Source organism: Emydura macquarii, unplaced genomic scaffold, assembly GCF_026122565.2.
Source record: "Emydura macquarii macquarii isolate MOO-44397 ecotype Brisbane River unplaced genomic scaffold, CSIRO-AGI_Emac_v2 contig_2457, whole genome shotgun sequence".
Lineage (NCBI taxonomy): Eukaryota > Metazoa > Chordata > Testudines > Chelidae > Emydura > Emydura macquarii.
Window position 1 is genome coordinate 2,503,856 of NW_027132594.1, and position 8,607 is coordinate 2,512,462.

The window sequence follows — 8,607 nt, forward strand, 5'->3', positions numbered from 1 at the left end:
AGTAGATGGAGAAAGCCGCTGAATTTCTAGGCAGCTATAGGTATTCGAGCAACTAACCTGTGCTGTTGAAGCTTCACTGCTGTTGTTATTTGATCTAGCTAGATCAAAGCTAGCATGAGTAGTATGTTTACATGTGCTGCAGTCACACACTTAGTATTTGGGTGCACAAAGAAAAATGCTCTATAATTCCAGGAAGCAACTATGCTAACTTGCCATGTGCAGGAAGAAGGGGTGTAGGCCACATGCAAAAAAGATAACAGGTTTCACTACACCCTGAACAGTACCAACAATTCAGATTACTGTAGGTTTCCATTGCTTGGGAACATCATATCAATCTGAGAAGTGATTATTCAACAAGATACAATGTAGTAGCTGTTTTCAGAACTGAAATGCTGCCTGGATATGTCACAACAATGCAGAAAATGACACATCAAGGAGAAGTCATGAATATTGAAAAGCATGGCCCACTAGACTAACTTCCCATATAGACAAACCCTAAGATGGGGATGTTCTAATGATAATATTGTCACCATTTATTTTAGAAATCAAAGGTGGTTTGGCAATTTACAATTTCTTGCACACTGAGGTTAATAAAGTGAGAAGATTTTTACATCATATGTAGTTGGTGAGAAGTCATGCCTGAGACCATGAGAAAGAACCTTGTAAAGTTAGGTAGCAGCCACATGCTGCAAAAGCAATCACTTAAGTAATCCATATAACCACAACAAAGCCTTTTTCTCTGCAGCTTCTGATGTCTGAAACAGTCTCCCTCTCTCCTTCTAACTCATTGGCTTACCATTTCATTTCCAATCTCAGTAGACAACATCTCTTTTCTCCCCTGCAACTCAGTTCCTCCTCTGGCTGCTCCAATGGAGACAGCCTTTTGTGAAAGCGGTTTGGGGATACACTTTTTTGGCAAGGATGCAGTGCTTTTCCATGCCACTTTTCCTTACCTGCTCCTTGTAATTCTTTCAGCAGACTTCATCCTCCTAGTATATTTCCTACATTATGGGGAAGTGGGGGTTCAGCTGTGGCTCTCCCTTTCATCAGGTTCAGGTTAAGCCTCCCATAAGAGTCATTCCTAGGGAAGAGGGTACGTGTGGGGAAAATCAATACAGAATATCTTCAAAGAGGTTGGGATGAGATAGAAACGCCCCAGAAAGCCAGAGTTGTTGCCCCATTCTCACAGTGCCACCTGCTGCAAGATGCTAGAACTGGGGTGACTGGCAGCTTCACCCCAATCAGCACTGTTGGGTCTGCCATGACCTAAACCGATTCTGGAAGATGCTGGTACTGGGTGAGCTGTGAGTGTGTCACAGTCAGTGCTCCATCATTGTCCATAGTGTCTCCGATGGGGAGAGCTAGGATATAATTAGATGAGAGCTCTTCCTGCTGGAAGGGAACAGAAGTGGGAAAATTTCCATCACTTGGTTGTCCACTATGATGCAGCCTTCTATTTTGAAATCCTGTAAAGTTTCTCTGGGTGCTGCTGAGCTGATTTGTTCATATTCTGATGAACATGGGAACCTGGGATTCAGCCTTCCTCAGTGGAGCCCCTCTCCAGCGTTTCAGCCTTCCTTTAGTTTAGCCCTTCCTTATACTGCATCCCCATAAAAACTTCTTGTCCTGGATTTCAACCTCTTCCCCCTCCCCAAAAGACGCACATCCCATCTGCTCTCCACCAGTGGGACCTTGTTGCATCCATAGAGGAACCCTCCCTGACCAATGCTGTCTCAGCTCCAAACACTTACATCTTGGCAGGGCACCTGCTGCTCATCTTTGTGGGGATTGATGCTGACTTTGGTCCCTTGGGTTTTTAAGGTTTCTCTTTGGGGGTAGAAGGGCTATTTCCATTTGACCTGAAATATGAGCCAACAATGTGATGCAGTTATGAAAAAGGCTAATATCATGCTGGAGCGTATTAACAGGACTGTGATATGTAAGACATGGGAGATAATTGTCCTGCTCTACTTGGCACTGGTGAAGCCTCAGTTGGAGTACTGTGTCCAATTCTGGGTGCCACACAAAGAAAAATGTGGACAAATTGCAAAGATTCCACACAAAAGTGATGATCATAGAAAAGTAAGTCTGGAAGGGAGCATGAGAAGTCATCTAATACAGGCCCACGTGCTGAGGTTGGACCAAGTACACCTAGACCATCCCTGACATGTTGGTCTCTAACCTGTTCTTAAAAGCCTCCATGACAGTGATTCCATAATCTCCCTTGGAAACCTAGTCCAGGGCTCAACTACCTTTATAGTTAGAAAGCTTTTCCTAATATATAACCTAAAGTTCCTTTCTTGCAGATGAATCCAATTACTTTTTGTCATGTTCAGTGGACATGGAAAACAACACTGTCTTCTTTACAATAGCCCTTAACATATTTGAAGACTGTTATTAGGTTCCCCTCCAGTCCTCTTTTCTCAAGACTAAACAAGCCCAGTTTTTTTTTAACCTTTTCACATATGTTGTGTTTTCTAAACCTTTTATCATGTCAAAGTTCTATAAGGCCTATGCTTTCCTTCATCTTTCTTTTGCTCCTATTGTATTTATAGAACCTCAGCCTGATAAAAGGTTTAGAAAACAACCTAGGAGGAAAGTTAAAAATACTGAGCAAGTTTAGTCTTGAGAAAAAAAGACAGAGGGGACATATATTCTTCATATATGTTAAAGGCTGTTATATAGAGGATGATGATTAATTGTTCTCTATGTTCACTGAAGGTAGGACAAAAAGCAAATTTTTGAAACAGCCTTAAAAAAAAGAAACTATTACTGTTGCAAAAGCCATGTAGAGTGACATTTGGTTGTACTATCCATCACTTGTGATGATTAGCTATCATTTCATGATAAAAAGAGTGGTTTCCTGTTCTGTTTTCAGTACACAACGAGAACATCAAGACTGTACTTTCAGCATGAACTACTTTTAATTTAAAATTGGAGCAGGAAACAAAATGTCGGAACACACAAATAGGCTCCATGAGAGAACACAGTGTGATTCTCTTTTGTAATATACTGCATTGACCCTGCCTCGGAAAATGGCAGCTGCTTTTGGAGAGAGCCGATTCCTAGAAATTTAAAGATGCACAGAAAATAAGATCAGGAAAGCACTTAAGTACGTGGTTAACTTGAGGCACATGTTTAATTCCTATTGAAGTCAATGGAATTTAAAACACTTAATTGAAATACATACTTTTCCCTCAATCGGGATAGGTTTCTTATATGCATCCATTACTGTCATATAATAACATCCCCATAAATGACATCTACTTGCATCACATTCTTCTTCCTAAATGTTTTTTAAATACATTTAATGTTGTGGGATGTTTGTATTTACAATGCAGCTGAAGGTGCTTGTCAGGAAGGGCATGTGGCATTTTGCTCTCTCTCACTTCTTCATTTGTATTAACAGATTCACATTCTATGATAACATTTTCATTTATGTCCCCTTCAGGCCAATAAAAAGCATAATCATTTTCCTTCTCAGTAACTACATGGCATTCAGCTTTAATTTCAGCACACGTTTCTCTTCCTGAGCCTCTTTTTTTTTTTTTTTTTTTTATAACAGCTGGTCAATATATTTCTTCATTATAACCCCTTTTACTTCAACCAGTGCTCGACATACCTTCCTGAAAACACTTTTTCCTATTTCCTTTGTCTCCTGTAATTTCATGCCAAATCCTTCTGGTACAGGTAAAAATACTCCGAGAAGTATATATTGCAGATTCTTTGTTCTCTGCTGTGTTCATCCAGTTCCTTTTCTAAATCTGGTCTAAGTAAATCACAGCCACAGTACATCGTAGTTTACACTTAAACATCCCTGTTGCAGTCTTCAGGATGGCAGATGTGGTGAAAACCTAATAGAATTTGCAACAGAAGAATCTACTTTCATTTTTTTCTGATGTTCTTTCAAGCATCTGCACAAAGCCTTCTGCTGATCCATTTGATGCTGGGGGGCGGTAGACAGAAGTTCTAGTGTATTTTACTGAATTTTTCCTGAGAAATATCTGGAATTCTCCACAGCAAATTGTGGACAATCATCAAAAAACATTTATTCAGGTAATCCATAAGCAAAAAACCCCACATTTCATACTGCCTTGATGTTCTTTACAGCCAGAGTGGTTGTCATATGTATTGGTTCTGATCATTTGGGGTAAGCAGTAGCCTTAGCTAACTATACACAATTGCTTTATCATTTCTGCAAAATCAAAGTGTAGTCTTTTGCCTAAGCTTAGTGACCCCACTTCTGTGGGCAACATAAAGCATCTTAGGACATGTCTTCACTGCTGTGCTAAATTGGTGCTGATGCCATTGATGCAGCAACGTTGATTTAGCAGGTCTGGTGAAGACCCACTAAGCTGATGGGAAAGGGCTCTCTCATCAATGTCTAATCCATCTCAACAAGAGGCGGAGATTGTGGCGCTGGGAGAGTGTCTCCCATTGACATAGCATAGTGTGGACACTGCTGCAAATAGATCTAAGGTATGTTGACTTAAGTTATGTTGCTTGCATAACTTAGCTCGACTTTCAGCATTAGTACAGACCAGGCCTAAGCCTCATTCTTTCCATATTACATACAATTCAGAGAAATTATGAAATTCACAAGCCACCTTCCCATGGAGTGGCATATTTTCTGAGACTGGCTTCTTCATGACCACATAGCTAGTGTGCTGCAAGCTAGAGTGGGAAGTTACAGCACACCAACTCCCTTTGTGGCCACTCTTACTGAACACTGAAAGTGCTCTTGGGAGGTTCAGCTTAGTACACTTTAGTACACAGAAAGAGCATTCACATGGAGTTAGAGTGAGTAGCTAGTGCATTGTAAATTCACATCCTAGCTTTCTGCGCACTAACTTCCCATGTAGGCAAGCTCCCCACCCCCACCCCCTTTTTAAAAAAAAAACAAAAAAGCAAAGCTGCAGATATTGTCCTGTCAGTTTCCCTAACCAAACACAGAGACCAAAACAAAAAAAGAAGAAAGAAGAAGGGAAGAGGAAAAATATAGAGGCTCCTCTTTTGATCCAGAACTAGCGCTCAGTTGTGGCTTTCAGCTACTGGTCCGTAATGGAGACCGTTAGGGGGAACTGTAGGTCAGCAAGGGCAGAGGAGCACGCCTGTTGCACCGTCCTTAGGATATAACTTTGCCCTTTTGCCTTGCTCCTCCCCTGCTCAGAAGTGAGCCTCTGGCAACAAGAGCCAGAATCCAGCCTTAAAAGAATTCTAGCAGCATGTTAAACCTTAGTGAAATTACGTGATAAACTGTATTGTTAAGAATATTCCAGTAATCAAATTTATTGTTGCCCTTCATTTCTCAGGTGCTTTGATGTTTACATAACAGCCTTGCTTATAGTTAGAATGTAGCTACTCCTTTTTCAAAAAATTCTCAAGTTAGTGACGCCTACAGACTCTAGGTTTCACTAAAAATGTTATGTTCTTGGAATTTTAGTAGCATCACCCGATTCAACCAACTACAAATAATTTCTTTGGGACGAACTCTTTCTTATGTGCTGTCCACATAATAAAGTAGCAAGGTCAAAACCCACAATTTTTAAGCTGCTGGGTTGGGATCATAGAATAACTAATTCTTAGGAGAATGTCTCCTATTGCATATTTTACTGAAAACTATTTTGTACATGTTAATTTTAAAGTAAAACAGCAGTTTATTCAAGTTCTCAGTGCTACTTGCTTAGTGAGAGTTGATAAAGTTAATTGATAAATACTCCTTTGACCATTTTCTAATAATCCAACAATGCACAAATCTCCTTTCTTGTCTGGTTTAAATTTCAAGAAGTCTGTCTCCATGAGAACCTATGAACCAGAGTATTTAAAATGTTATTGCCTTCACCAGTGTGATGGAGAGCATATGAACCTTAAAGACTGGAATAAATTCCTGAACAAATACTTGCTGGGAAAAACATAGTATTACGACACTTTAAAAAGAAAAAGCACATGTAACTGCATGTGAAGCTATAATCAGATAACTAAAGTAATAATCTTAATTAAAAAAACCTGCTGTTATTCTCACATTTTTTCTAAAATTTGATGTCAACAGTGCCAAACTGGCAGTGACTTATGTATTGTTAGAAACAAGATGATATTTGGCACCTTTCATTCCATATCTGAAATGCTTGTCTGAGCTGAACTTTTTTCTTTACCACTTTTGTAAGAAGTTTTCATTTTTATAGCTTTTTCCTTCCTATCATAAATTAAAAGGCATAGGGAGGAGTTGCTCCCCAGAGTTACTTCTAAAATTTCTAGGTTTTTGGCACAGCCAACTAGTTAGTGTTCAATAGCTTTCTAAAGAATGGGCTTTCTGAGGGAACTGAAACAGCTTCATCCTTTAACTTTGCACTGAGTTTATTGTTCCAAAAAGGAGTTGCCTTTTGATTTGGCACAAGGACATTTCAGCCTGATTAACATTGTCAAGTGTTCGCTGCTCACAAGTTACTGGAATGAATAAGTAGCCAGGAAAAGTTGCTATGGTACAGAATTGTTTTGATTTAAAAAAAAAAAAAAAAAAAAGAGGAGAGCAGGGCTGGGCTAGACATACCACCAACAATCTCTCTGTTGTGATGTTTGTTATATGTTTGTTGATGTCTTTTATGTTGTTTGGATGTATTGTGAATTACACTTTAAAAAAATTGTGAAAATGAGCTGACAACTCTTCAGGTATCTCGTTACTACTATATGATGATACAAAAGAAAAAGAAATAGATTAAAAACAAAAGAGAACTGGATGGCTCCAGGAATTTGTAAGGAGACGGGAGAAAAATTTCTCATTTAGATCACAGTTTTAAATATAGCCCAGATCAGTAATAACCTGAAGTTGTTGCCGCTAGATGATCATCATATGGTAAGTAAGGTAATCAAATAAGCCTGGTCAATATTAGCGACCAATTTTTTTTGCAAAAAATTATAATTAAGTATTTCATAACAGGTTTGAGTCTCTCAGTTCTTCTTCCATGAAAATTGGAAGCCCCACCATGCCTATTTTAAAAAGTTTACAGCTCAGCTGTTAAAAAAGTCAATTCTAGCTCTAAATTGCATGAATTCGCAATTTCTCACAAAATTAATATGGCAGCCATCTTTGATATTGGCTTGGAGAGAGAAGACATACAGAGTCAGAGTTTAAGATCAGAAGGGACCACCAGATTATCTAGTCTGACCTCTAATTTATCGTAGGCCAACACCACCATCCAGCACCTGCACACTAACCCCAACAACCAAAATTAGACCAATTATTACAGCCCACAGGAAACTAGACTATTATGTGCCACAGGCAGAGGATAGGAGGGACCGAGGTGCACCAATACCTGAGGCCCCGGTAATGACAGGCAATTGATTAAGTGAGATATACTCAGATAATCCACACTCTATGCTGTGGAGGAAGGCAGAAAGCCCACAAGTTCACTGCCAGTCTGACCTGGGAGAAGATTCCTTCCTAACCCCACACAGGACAAGAACCAGTTAGCCAAGCACCTGAGAGAGGATGCTCAGTGCCACCTCAAAGCCCTGGCCCACTCTATCCCAGTGTCCCATGCTTCAGAGGAAGGAGATCAAAAATCCTTCCAGGATACACTTGTGAGAGATAAAAAAAAGTCCCTTACTGACCCCTGGGGATGATTGGCTAAAGTCTTGAAGCATGAGCATTAGGAACATAAGTCATCACAGAGTTACACATCCATATATTTTCAGATGTAGGACCATCACACTCTATCAGAAAATCCCATGGAAGGATACTCTATGGAAGGACATCTTAAAGATCCCCTCACATTATCCCCCCCACATCCCACCGTGGAAAAGGCTTATGAAGGCCGCCCCTACGCCTGTCAGATCTACAGGGATCCAAGGGCAACCATGCGGGATCCATCGATTGAGGTCAGGTGCATCTGCAAACTAGGTCTTTTTTCTGGTAGCACCTTCACCCTGGCTACAAAACTGCATTGAAGTTTTGCTCCCCATTTCCCCCAGGCTGTGACAGCCCCTTGGTGGAAGGGATCATTAGAAGAGATAATACAGTTATATGTTATGTTTTTTGAAGAATCTCCACAGGGCCAGAATGGGGACAATATATGCCCACTCTGGCTGCACTTCTGGCCAATACATTCCTTCCCCCAACCTGAAAAATGGCCACTGCTGGAGCTCAGTGGGTGCCATGGAGGCTGCTGACCTTCTTATCCAGATGGCTGTGTGGAGAGAGCCTTACATGGTAAGTTTCCTCCACACGCCCATCTTGGGGAGGGGAAGGAAAGAATCCAGGCCAGTCCAGTGGAGACTGAAGTGGTCAAGGATTTATGCATGCTGGCTCCATCTCCAGAATTGGAATGGGGATCTGTCATGGGTCTGCCTCATGTCAGCTGAGGAGACATGGGAATTTATAAAATAATTTTGTATGGCTGGTGCAAGAGAAGAGCTTTTGATGCTGAAAGCATATTTATTGTTGGTATTGTCATGATGTGGCAGTGAATAAACCAGCCAGTTTCCACGTAACATACCTGAAGCACTCTCTACTGTTATAGCCTGTATGCTAATGGAGCTATGCAAATTTACTCCAGCTCAGGAACTGGCCCCAACACTCCAAGGTAAATAAAATTAAAAAACAATGCAAAC